The 12,741-nt window shown below is 39.5% G+C and overlaps 1 protein-coding gene and 1 non-coding gene across 3 annotated transcripts in view; one reads left to right on the plus strand and one right to left on the minus strand.

Moving 5' to 3' along the window:
• CRYBG1 (crystallin beta-gamma domain containing 1) overlaps positions 1 to 12,741 on the plus strand; it is a 211,196-nt gene that overhangs the window by 39,273 nt on the left and 159,182 nt on the right. The gene's annotated exons all lie outside the window — the stretch shown is intronic.
• On the minus strand, positions 11,051 to 11,157 carry LOC146406141 (U6 spliceosomal RNA). The gene has a single exon (XR_014833560.1). It is a non-coding gene; the product is annotated as a U6 spliceosomal RNA (small nuclear RNA).

The following is a 12,741-nucleotide window of genomic DNA, read 5'->3' on the forward strand; positions in this document are numbered from 1 at the left end:
TGGTATTAAAAAGTTAAGATTGAGGGAGTTCCCATTGTGGCTCAGCGGTAATGAACCCAACTAGTATCCATGAATGTGCGGGTTCGAGCCCTGGCCTCGCTCAGTGGGTTAAAGATCCAGTGTTGCCCTGAGCTGTGATGTAGGTCAAAGACAAGGCTCAGATCCAGCGTTCCCATGGCTGTGGTATAGGCCAGCAGCTGCAGCTCCAATTTGACCCCTAGCTTGGGCTGATATGCCCCTAAAAAGCCAAAAATAAAAAATAAAAAAATAAAAACAAGTAAGGTTGAGGTAGATGAACTGTTTCTTTAGAAATCTAGAAACAGAAGAGTTAACTTCATAAAAGGAATGATTGTATCTGAACATATGAATTTCAGTCACATAGATCTTTATTGATATCTTAGCTGAAAGGGTGGGAGAGTAAATCAGGAAATGCATTCATCATTAAAAAATGCTAGTTGTTGAAATTCCCTGGGAGATTGATTTTAATCTTGAGAACTGGGTAAAAAAGATGAAAGATAAAATGTGGTTAATAAGTAATGCCTACAAATTAGAAAGTGTTGGTGTATGTTGACTTAATATTGAAGTAATAGGATCAGTTTGAAATTTGTTTTCTGCTGGGTTCCTGGAGGAAATTGGCTTTTAGAACTGTCGCAGGGTACTTTGGGCCATAACAAAATGTTCCAGAGAAAAAATTTTGTAGCTATTTATAGTAATGGATGTTAACTAGACTTCTTATGCTGAGCATTTAGCAATATATACAAATATCAAATCATTACATTATATACCTGAAACTATATAATCATGTACACAGAAAATAAAAAAATGTTTAATATTCACTTACTTTTGACTAAAATAATGTTTAATATTGACTTACTTTTGACTGGGAAATGTTTCTGAGATGAGCTTGTCTGTAGCAGGAGTTGATTTCCATGGACGCCCTACCTATGCCCTGGCCTGCGGGAGGGTACCCAGGAGGCAACTTAACATCTGCCTACTGCTTTCATCAGGACCTGGCTTTTTTTTTTTTTTTTTTTTGGATGATAAATTTATTTTCTTTATTAAAGTGTAGTTGATTTACAATGTTGTGCCAATTTCTGTTGTGTACAGCAAAGTGACCCAGTCATACATATATATATATATATATACACATTCTTTTTCTCATACTATCTTCTATCATGCTCTAGCTCAAGATACTGGATACATTTCCCTGTGCTGTATGGTGGGACCTTGTTGCTTATCCTTTCTAAATGTAATAGTTTGCATCTACTAACCCCAAACTCCCAGTCCACCCCCACTCCCTCCCCCTCTCCCTTGGCAGCCACAAGTTTGTTCTCTGTGTCTATGAGTCTTTCTGTTCTGTAGATAGGTTCATCTGTGCCATATTTTAGATTCCACGTATAAGTGATATCATATGGTATTTGTCTTTTTCTGACTTGTTTCACTTAATATGAGACTCTCTACCCATATGGCTGCAAACAGCATTATTTCAATCTTTTTATGGCTGAGTAGTATTCCATTGTGTATATATACCACATCTTAATCCATTCATCTGTTGATGGGCATTTAAGTTATTTCCATGTCTTGGCTATTGTAAATAGTGCAGCTGTGAACATAGGGATGCATGCATCTTTTTGAATTGTAGCTTTGTCTGGATATATGCCCAGGAGTGGGATTGCTAGATCATATGGTAGTTCTATATTTGGTTTTCTTAGGAACCTCCACAAATCCTCCTGTTTAGGACTTGACAATCTTAATATTAGTTTAGATTCTTGCCTGAAAGCTTCTGTCACCATATATTTCTGTCTACCTAGGCTTAGGGTCTTGGGGTATAAATTGTTTTGGGGTGATTTTTAACCCCAAATTCTCTTTTGCTTGCTTCCTTTCTTGTCTTTTTTTAAGGGCCTCATCCACAACATATGGAGGTTTCCAGGCTAGGGGTTGAATCAGAACTGTAGCCACTGGCCTTCACCACAGCCACAGCAACACCAGATCTGAGCCACGTCTGTGACCTATATGACAACTCATGGCAACGCCAGATCCTTAACCCACTGAAGGAGGGCCAGGGATCAAACCTGCGTCCTCATGGCTGCTAGTCGGCTATGATGGGAATACCTCTCTCTGCATCTTGCCTCCAGGCCTGAAGGTGAAATTCTTCTAGTCCTTGTTCACAGACACGACAGCTTTCCCAGCGCTCATACCTATGTGGGAGGCCCAGTTTCACTTTCCTTACCATGAGTCATGAGACTCCCTCCCCCTGACCATCCTGGTACTGACATCAGAGACCCAGCTCTAGGGAATGTTATTTTGGGCCCCAGTACTCTTCCTCTCAGCTTCCAGGCAGCTTCACACTGCTTTGCTGATGGTTTGAGTCTCCTCTTCTTTTTGGCACTGTAAAATTATCTTTCCTTTTTATATGTGATTATATGTATTTTAAATATTTTATCATAATCTATCCAGATTTTCTGTGTGTTTGGAATGGTAAGACAGTAGCTTCTTGGATTTCCTCATTACACCACCTAAAGTCCTTCCTGTTACTTTAAAGTTTGACTTGATTAGAACAAAAAAGTATGTTATTACAATATTGCTTTATCCTGCACATGTGCAGTGTGGCACAGGCTGTTGTGGGTTGTTAACTGAAGCTCTGTGGTCATTGCTGCTGGGTTTGATGTCTACAGGATGTTGATGCTGACAGAGCTAAAGAACGTACTCCCCCTCTCTCAGGATTAGAGGCATCTGTCTTTGTTTGCATTGACCTAACTCAAGTTGGGAAATGTTAAAGCAAGAAAATAAGACAAAATTTCTAATTTTCATCTTCAACTTTGAATTTAATGAGGCTCCACATTTCAGTGCTTCTTGTTCTTACCAGTAGACATATAAAGCCTTAGATCTGTCTGTCTAAGAGTAAATTGGACTTTTTTGTGTGTGCCACTCATGGCTTTTTCAGAAATCCAACTGAAATTCTAAATTTAAAAAGGACTTTACTGGTTCACACACAGGAAAAGTCCAAGGTGGGTCCTATCTGTAGAACAGCTCGATCTAGAGGCTCAAGCCATGTCATTGTCTCCTGACTCTGCTTTCCTCTGTGGGGGTAACTTTATCAGGTAAGCTTCATGCTCCCACTCACTGTTGCAAAGTTGCCCCTCGGCTATCGGCTTACATCACCTCCTGCCAAAAAGAGAACTCCTCTTTCCCACTTGTTCCAACGAAAGATTTGGGGTAGTGTCTCATTGGCCTGGTTTGGGCTACATGTCCATGCTTGTGAAATCAGTACATTCTCTGCTCCTGGCCACTGTGATTGTGCCTACCTCTAGGACTGGGCATTGGGTCAGTCCCAGCAGAAGCACACAAAGTGGGGTGAGGGTGATTATGCCAAGAGTAATCAATGTGCTACAAGTGGAAGAAAAACAAATGAAATTCTAGGCCAGCAAAAATAAAAAGATGCCCACTGCAAACTAAAGCAGATCTTCTTCATGAAGATAGTATATTTTAAAGAGTTTGACTTTACCAGAATGTGGATTCACTTCATCACAAAAGCTCTGTCTTTAAGCGCTGTGAAAGTTCATATTGCACTGCTGGTAAAAGAAGCCGCACTCACTCATGGTAAAGCTATGTGGTCAAAAGATTTATAGGCTGCTTTGGGGCTTGTGGCAGAGGAAGAGAATTGTACCAGTCTCTACCATAGTATGTTAACTCCAGAACTGCTAATATTTCTTCTAATTTTTAAAGCAGATTTTGGGGAAATTGGCACTTTTCCATTTCTTTTAGCATCCAACTGAATGAAATTGTGACACCTCTTAGTACAACCAGCTCCTGGTTTTCCTCCATCCTGTGTGTGCTCTTTCATCTAATAAGAATTTCTGGTTTGTGAGCCTCTTTTGGATATTACAAAGACTTCCATCGTCTTCGAAATATCCCCAAAGTTTCAGAAGTTACTTTTTAAAACAATGATTGAAATAGAAGTGAATCTTGACCTTCTGTGCTCCAGTGGAAGTCTTTTGATGCAAAGCAACACGCTTGGCTTGCTCCTTTGATGAGGAAGAAACTCCACAAACCATGCTGGCTCATTGATTTCTGTGTTGGTGTGGATTACCACCTGGGGCCTAGCCAAAGAAGCATTTGTCTACTGCTGTCTATGCCCCCATCCCACCCCCAGACCCAGAGCATGGAATTTACTCCCCTTTGAGAAGTTTTTTTGCCAAGAACTGGGAGCAAGATAGAATGTTTTTCTCTACTCCACTGAGGGCCATTAGTTCTAGAAGACAAGTTGGAAGGGCTTAATTGACCTTCTTCAAAAGTACCACTTTTTTATTTTTTATTTTTTTATTTTTTGCTTTTTAGGGCTGCACCAATGGCATATGGAAGTTCCCAAATGAGGGGTTGAATCAGAGCTACAGCTGCTGGCCTGCACCACAGCCACAGCAACTTGGGATCCAAGCCACATCTGTGACCTACACCACAGCTCAAGGCATCGCTGGATCTTTAACCCACTGAGCGAGGCCAGGGATCGAACCCTCAACTTCATGGTTCCTAGTCGGATTGATTTCTGCTGCATCACAACAGGAACTTCCAAAAGCTGCACTTTGTTTTGACAGAGAGATAAGGAAAGCCCACTCTCAGAGCAAGTTGATTGGAAGCAGTAAAAGTTTGTCTTGGCTTAACTTGTATACTTCTGGCTTTATCCATCGTGTGAACCTTGATACTCAGAATCCTGAAGCACAGTGAAGGAGGCTGCTACCAAAGCAGAGGAAAACAGGAGGAGATAAGCTATAAGCTCTATGCTAGCCTTCTGGAAGAAGAGTTTGGAGGCGCACAATTACATGGACTTTTCAGGACGGGCAGCAGTGTTGAGGCACACCTTCCTCACTTTCTCTATAGGCAAAAATCACCCGGAAACACTAACAAAGCCTTTTGAAAGGTATTTTTCAGCCCATGGGACTTAAAAATTAAAAGTGGACTTAGACTCTCTTCCTTTCTGATAGAACCAATATCAGAACACACAGACCTGGCCAAAGATGACCTCAGAGACTTGAAGTCAAAAGAAAGAATGCAAATGAATTCAACTGGCAGAATTTTGAAGAAACCTTGAACTTTTTTTTCATATAAACTTTAATTTGGCCAACCAAGACATCAGAGCTCTTTTTTGTTTTTCTTTCCAGTTTCATTGGAATATCACCAACATATAACAAAAGCTCTGATTCTACCTGTTTCTACAACTTTATGAGTCTAGGTTTTCAGCTATGATTACCCTTAATATTCAATGTCAAAATTAATAGAATATCAGAATTCCTGCTGGGGTGCAGTGGGTTACAAATCTGAGTACATTGGCTCAGGTCACTGTGGAGGTGTGGGGTTCAATCCCTGGCCTGGTGCAGTGGGTTAAAGGATTCAGTGTTGCCACAGCCAAGACATAGGTCACAGCTGTGGCTGGGATTCAATTCCTGACCTGGAAACTTGCATATGCTGTCAGTGCAGCCATTAAAAAAATTAATAGAATATGAAAGACCATCTCATTATTTCAGTTTCTTTTTCAGGTTAAATATCATCAAATATCTCATTCAGATATTTATTTCTATATTTAAATATATTTAATTGTTCTCAGAAAATAGCCATTTTTTGCATAAAACTAGTAGATGATATAATTCTACATAAAAAATGATTTTTTTTTCTTTTTAGGGCTTCACCCACAGCATTTGGAAGTTCCCAGGCTAGGGTTCAAATTGAAGCTGCAGCTGCTGGCCTACGCCACAGACACAGTAATGTGGGATCTGAGCCGTGTCTGCAACTTACACCACAGCTCACGGTAACGCTGGATCCTTAACCCGCTGAATGAGGCCAGGGATTGAACCCACATCCTCATGGATACTAGTTGGGTTCTTTACCACTGAGCCACAATAGGAACTTCAAAAAATGATTTTGAAAATGTCATTACATAGTAGTAATCCCCAGGGCTCTTTCTCCAGCTCTGCTCTCAAGATTGGTCTCAGGGAGGAGCAGTTGGAGGAAGAGGGGCAAAAGACTGTCTACTGAGCTGGTCCAGTTACACTGTCCTCTCTTGGCATCTGTATATGGCAGGTATTCAGATGTTGGGTGTTCCTCTCTTGCAGTGCTTCTGTGGGTTCTTTGGAGGCTCCAACAGGTGCTTTGACCCTGCAACATTCCTTGATGTGGGAATGATACCACTTTCCTCTTAGCATCCTTTTTCTGAACTCTTCCTGGAGTCCACCCCACAGCCTCCAATTGTCAGGCTCCCTTTGCCTGAGCAGCAGGCCTCTTGGGGGACCAATCAAGACAGCACCAGCCTGGCAACTTTGCAGTGCCCATCTCTTCCAAGGAAAACTACAAACCAACTGGAGACTTCCCTCTGTTGTGCCCTTCCTTGATCTCACTGTTGAGAGTGACTCCAGTCCCTCAGCTTTCAGAGTTCTGGCTAGAAGCCAGCACTGTTCTCTATGCCCTGTATGTGCCCTGAATTCCAGGCTATTCTGACCAGACTCTTCCAAGAATGCCTATACCTGGACCCATGGCAGCTTCAGGGCCCAAATTCCATAATGTAATAAAGACATGGGGAGGAAGCACTGTCTTTCTTCCTTGGAGTCATTGCTAATTTCCCTTTTTGATTTTCGTGGGGCTTCCCTCACTTGCTTTGCTCAGTAGGGAGAGAAGCACTTTCTCTCCGCCCTCACCCCTACCCCATGAGGGAAGGAAGGACACCCAGGAGTGGACTCTACTTGGATGGTGCTCTTCATGCCCCTCACATTTCTAGTCTTGTTTTCTTTAAGCCTGAGGAAAAAATGGGGGTTGATAGTTGCTAGACTGGTTCTGCTGTGTTTCAGTGAGTCTGGCACAGGGTTTTCTGTTACCTTTCTCCAGCATGTGCTACCCATTGTTCTCAAAAGTGGGGCTTCAGCTGAAATTTGAGAACGAAGAGAAAGTTATAAATATCTGAATAAACGAATGTTTATCTCAGAGTGAGATAGAAGAACAAAAAACTGGAACCATCTTAAAAGCCCTTCAATCATCGTAAACAAAGAATGGTATTCGTTAGACATGTTAACGTGTTTATGTTTATGGACGTAGAAGATACTCATGACACACTTTTAAGCAAATAAAATAAGAATAGTGTGTTTAATCTCATTTTTGTGAAAAAGATGTGTGTGTATGTGCACTGAGAAAATCATCTTTATAGTGGTTATCTCCAGGTGTGGCATGATTGGGATTTGAATTTCCAATTTGTTTCCGTGGAGTTTTTTTTCTTCCAGTTTTTATTGAGATATAATTGACATACAGCACAGCATCACGACTTACTTAGGTTACAAAATGATTACCACAATAAGTTTAGATCATGTCCATCATCTCATCTCGATGAAAAAAAGGAAAAGAACGAAAATGTATCTTTCTTTTTGATGAGCACTTTTAGGATCTACTCTTAGCAATTTTCCTAAATGCCATACAGCATGTTAACTGTCATCCTCACGTTCTCTATTCCATCCCCAGGACTTATTTGTAACTGGAAGTTCATACCCTTCGACCCCCTTCATTCAGTTTCCCCACCCCATACCCCCAACCTCTAGAGGCAACAAATCTGATCTCCTCTTCTATGAGTTTTTTTTTTTTAATGTAAGATTCTAGTTATACTATGTTTCTTAAATTGTTTTACTTTAAGCCTGTTTTACCTAAACAGAATAAAGCAATAGTGAGATTTACATTTTTTAAATCTGCTTTTAATTTTTTAAATGAAGAATTTTTAAAGAGGGCTGCGAATTGGCAACTGAGATATTGAAGAGTGAGGGAGAGAACATGGCAGCAAAGCTGAGACTAGGGTGAGTCAAGTGAGGCATCTAGAAGAGTGATGAGGAGATGCCTGACCTTAAGGTCAATTTAAGGGTCAAGCATGTGGCCTGAGAGCACTTCCCTACAGTTTGCCCCATAGAGGACCCTCTTGCTTTACTCTAGTCCTAGCCCGGTATGTCAGAAAGAAACCTACAATAGCAGAGTGTGGACAGTATTGCTCTGTTTGACCCATGGACCACCACCCTAGACACAGGGCATGTATGTCTTCAAAGTCTAATTTCTGTAAAGATAACCACAGGCTCTTACCTTTCTCTGCTGCTTTATCTTCCATCATTGGTGAAGTGGGTATCTTAGCTCTTTACCATCAACACCCAAATTTAATTCTAAATTTCTGTTTCAAACTCCACTTTTGATTCAGCCTGAACAGCCTCACCATCAGCTTATAGCTATTTTCTAACCTGTTAACTGTCGTCTTAAATGAGTTTGGCAATGATTTCAGTTCATAATTACAGAGTCAGTAGACATTTAATCTACATATATAGTAGGCATATTACCATGAGAAAGATAAAGAGGTAGAGGAATTAACATTAGCCTTTCCAAGTTTAAAATGATAAGGTAGTCATAATGGAAAAGTTGAACACAGAAATGCTACTCTAGTAACTCAAAAGACAGCATCCAGCAAGCTCAGCTCTGATTTATGACAAAAAAAATCCCAAGGCAGGCAAAAACATCCCCTGATTAGCAAATACAGCTGTTTTAAAGTCTATACATACATACTTCTTTTATGGCCCCACAACCCGTTTTGCACATAGTCTTTGCATGTTTGACTGCCTCAGCATTTGGTAAACTCTTTAGGGCAGGAACCATGGCTTTGACGCCCTCATCCCTAATTGTTTCCTGTTACGGGAGGATCTCAGTTTGTTGAATGACACATGGCTGAGTGGTGTCTGACTATAGAGTATACCGTATTTCCACTATTCATCCCTCTATACTCACCTCTTAGATGGGATCCTGCAGGATGATGCAGGATGGGCGCTGGGCTAAACACATGGGTGAGGTGAATGACGATGAAGAGGAAGAGGCCAGAGAGCCTTGAGAAATGCAGTATGGAGGCAGGAAGTGGAAGCAGGGTGAGATCCTGAAAATCAGAGCTTATCAGCAGAATAGGCTACAGAACTAGGACCTACCATGTCTTAAACAAGTTCAGTGTATGTCGCAGATGTGGCTTGGATCTGGCGTTGCTGTGGCTCTGGCGTAGGCCGGCAGCTACAGCTCTGATTAGACCCCTAGCCTGGGAAACTCCATCTGCTGTGGGTGCGGTCCTAAAAAAAAAGAAAAAAAAAAAAATGTTGAGCGATGTCTAGAAGAATGAAGACTGAGCAAAGACTTTGAATGCAGTGATTAGCATATCATTGGGAACACATAAGAATTGGGTTTCCATAGAGTCCTAGGGCTGGAAGCTAGCAAGTAAGGAGTTAAGTTGTGAATAGATGCTGAGGAAATACAGGTAGTAAGTATAAATGATGCATTTTATGTGTTTGATGGTGAAAAAAAGACAAGGAGGACTTTGGATTGTAATTTTCAAATTCTTCTATTTTTGCTAGGGGCATGTAGTCAACTTTGGTGACTGAGATATTTTTATTTCTAGTCTCTTTAAACCTTTTTTTTTCCTGTTAAAAATAACTGTGCTTATTTTGCCCCCCACACCAGGACATTACTGTTTACATTTTTTCTACTATTATTTATTTACTTATTTTACATAATGATTTTTTTTCCATTATAGCTGGTTTACAGTATTCTGTCAATTTTCCACTGTACAGAATGGTGCCCCAGTTACACATACATGCATACATTCTTTTTTCTCACATTATCATGTTCCATCATTAGTGACATAGTTCCCAGTGTTACATAGCAGAATCTCATTGCTGATCCATTCCAAAGCCAATAGTCTGCATCTATTAATCCCAAGCTCCCAATCCATCCCACTCCCTCCTCCTCCCCCTTGACAACCACAAATCTATTCTCCAAGTCCATGATTTTCTTTTCTGTGGAAAGGTTCATTTGTGCCATATATTAGATTCCAGATATAAGTGATATCATATGGTATTTGTCTTTCTCTTTCTGACTTACTTCACTCAGTGTGAGAGTCTCTGGTTCCACCCATGTTGCCGCAAGTGGCATTATTTCATTCTTTTTTTATGGCTGAGTAGTATTCCATTGTGTATATTATAGCATATCTTCCTAATCCAATCATCTGTCAATGGACATTTGGGTTGTTTCTATGTCTTGGCTATCGTGAATAGAGCTGCCATGAACATGCAGGTGCATGTGTCTTTTTTAAGGAAAGTTTTGTCTGGATATATGCCCAAGAGTGGGATTGCTGGGTCATATGGTAGTTGTATACTTAGTTTTCTGATGTACCTCCATACTGTACTCCATAATGGTTGTACCAGCTCACATTCCCACCAACAGTGCAGGAGGGTTCCCTTTTCTCCACACCCTCACCAGCATTTGTTATTTGTGGACTTATTAAAGATGGCCATTCTGACTGGTGTGAGGTGGTATTTCATGGTATTGTTGACTTGCAGTTCTCTAATAATCAGGGATGTTGAGCATTTTTTCATATGCTTGCTGGCCATCTGTATATCTTCCTTGGAGAAATGTCTATTCATGTCTTTTGCCCATTTTTCGATTGGGTTGACTTTTTTACTGTTGAGTTGTATAAATTGTTTGTATATTCTAGAGATTAAGCCCTTGTCAATTGCATCATTTGAAACTATTTTCTCCCATTCTGTAAATTATCTTTTTGGGTTTTTTTTAATGGTTTCCTTTGCAGTGCGAAAGATTGTCAGTTTGATTAGCTCCCATTGGTTTATTTATTTTTTATTTTCTTATTTTATTTTATTTTTTAATTACTCAATGAATTTATTACATCCCATTGGTTTATTTTTTCTTTTATCTCTCTTGCCTTGTGAGACTGACCTGAGAAAACATTTGTAAGGTTGATGTCAGAGAATGTTTTGCCTATATTCTCTTCCAGGAGTTTGATGGTGTCTTGTCTTATATCTAAGTCTTTAAGCCATTTTGAATTTATTTTGTTGCATGGTGTGAGGGTGTGTTCTAGTTTCATTGATGTGCATGCAGCTGTCCAGGTTTCCCAGCAATATTTGCTGAAAAGACTATTTTTCCCATTTTATGTTCTTGCCTCCTTTGTCAAAGATTAATTGACCATAGCTGTCTAGGTTTATTTCTGGATTCTAAAAATATGGAAGGCTTCACAAATTTGCATGTCAGCTTTGTGCAGGGGCCATACTAATCTTTTCTGTGTCATTCCAATTTTAGTATATGTGCTGCTGAAGTGAGCACTACTTTTTATATTTTTAAAGTTAAAATATAGTTGATTTGTGCCAATTCTGCTGTACAGTACAGCAAGGTTACATATATATATATATATATATATATATATATATATATATATATATATATACACACACACACATACATACACACATATTCCTTTTCATATGTTATCTTCCATCATGGTCTATTCCAGAAGATTGGATATCGTTTCCTGTGCTATACAGTCGGATCTCTTTGCTTATCCATTCTAAATATAATAGTTTGCATCTACTAACCTCAAACTTCACTTCCATCCCACTCTCTCCCCCTCGGCAACCACAAGTCTGTTCTCTACGACTGTGAGTCTGTTTGTTTTATACATAGGTTCATTTGTGCCATATTTTAGTTTCCACATATAACTGGTACCATATGATACTTATCCTTCTCTTTCTGACCTACATCACTTCATCTATAGTTGCATCCACATTGCTGCAAATGACATTATTTCATTCTTTTTTATGGCTAATATTCCATTATATATATATAATATTCCATTATATATATATATAGCATTCCTATACACACACACACACACACACACACACACACCACATCTTGTTTATCCATTCATTTGTTGATGGATATTTAGGTTGTCTCCTTACCTTGTCTATTGTGAAAAGTGCTGCAATGAACATAGGGGTGCATGTATCTTTTTGAATTATAATTTTGTCCAGATATATGCCTAGGAGTAGGATTGCTGGATCATATGGTAGTTCTATATTTAGTTTTCCAAGGAACCTCCATACTGTTTTCCATAGTGGTTGTACCAATTTACATTCCCTCCAACAGTGAAGGAGGGTTCCATTTTCTCCACAATGCCTCTAGCATTTCTTATTTGTAGACTTATTAATGATGACCATTCTGACTGGTGTGAGGTGGTACCTTATTGTAGTTTTGACTTGCATTTCTCTAATAATTAGTGATGCTGAACATCTTTTCATGCCTGCTGGCCATCTATATGTCTTTGGAGAAATGCCTGTTTAGGTCTTCTAATTGGGTTATTTTTTGTTGTTGAGTTGTATGAGTTGTTTGTATATTTTGGAGCTAAGCTCTTGTCACTTGCATCATTTGCAACTATTTTCTTCGATTCTGTAGGTTGTATTTTCAGTTTGTTTGTTTTTTATGGTTTCCTTTGCTGTGCAAAATCTTTTAAGTTTGATTAGTTTCCATTGGTTTATTTTTGTTTTAATTTCCATTGCCTTTGGAGACTGATGTAAGAAAACATTTGTACAGTTTATGTCAGAGAATGTTTTGCCAATGTTTTCTTCTGGAAGTTTTATAGTGTCATGTCTTATGTTTAAGACTCTTAAGCCATATTGAGTTTATTTTTCTGCATGGTGTGAGAATGTGTTCTGCTGTCATTGATTTATGTGGAGCTCTCCAGTTTTGCCAGCACCACTTGCTGAAGAGACCATCTTTTCCCCATTTTATATTCTTGCCTCCTTTGTTGAAGATTAATTGACCATAGATGTCTGGGTTTATTTCTGGGCTCTCTATTCTGTTCCATTGATCCATATGATTGTTTTTGTACCAGTACCACTCTGTCTTGAT

This window comes from Sus scrofa, chromosome 1 (assembly GCF_054392235.1).
Source record: "Sus scrofa isolate SSC_HxYL_T2T_F1_AM1 chromosome 1, Sscrofa_HxYL_maternal_Yorkshire_Landrace_v2.0, whole genome shotgun sequence".
In the NCBI taxonomy this organism is placed as follows: Eukaryota; Metazoa; Chordata; class Mammalia; order Artiodactyla; family Suidae; genus Sus; species Sus scrofa.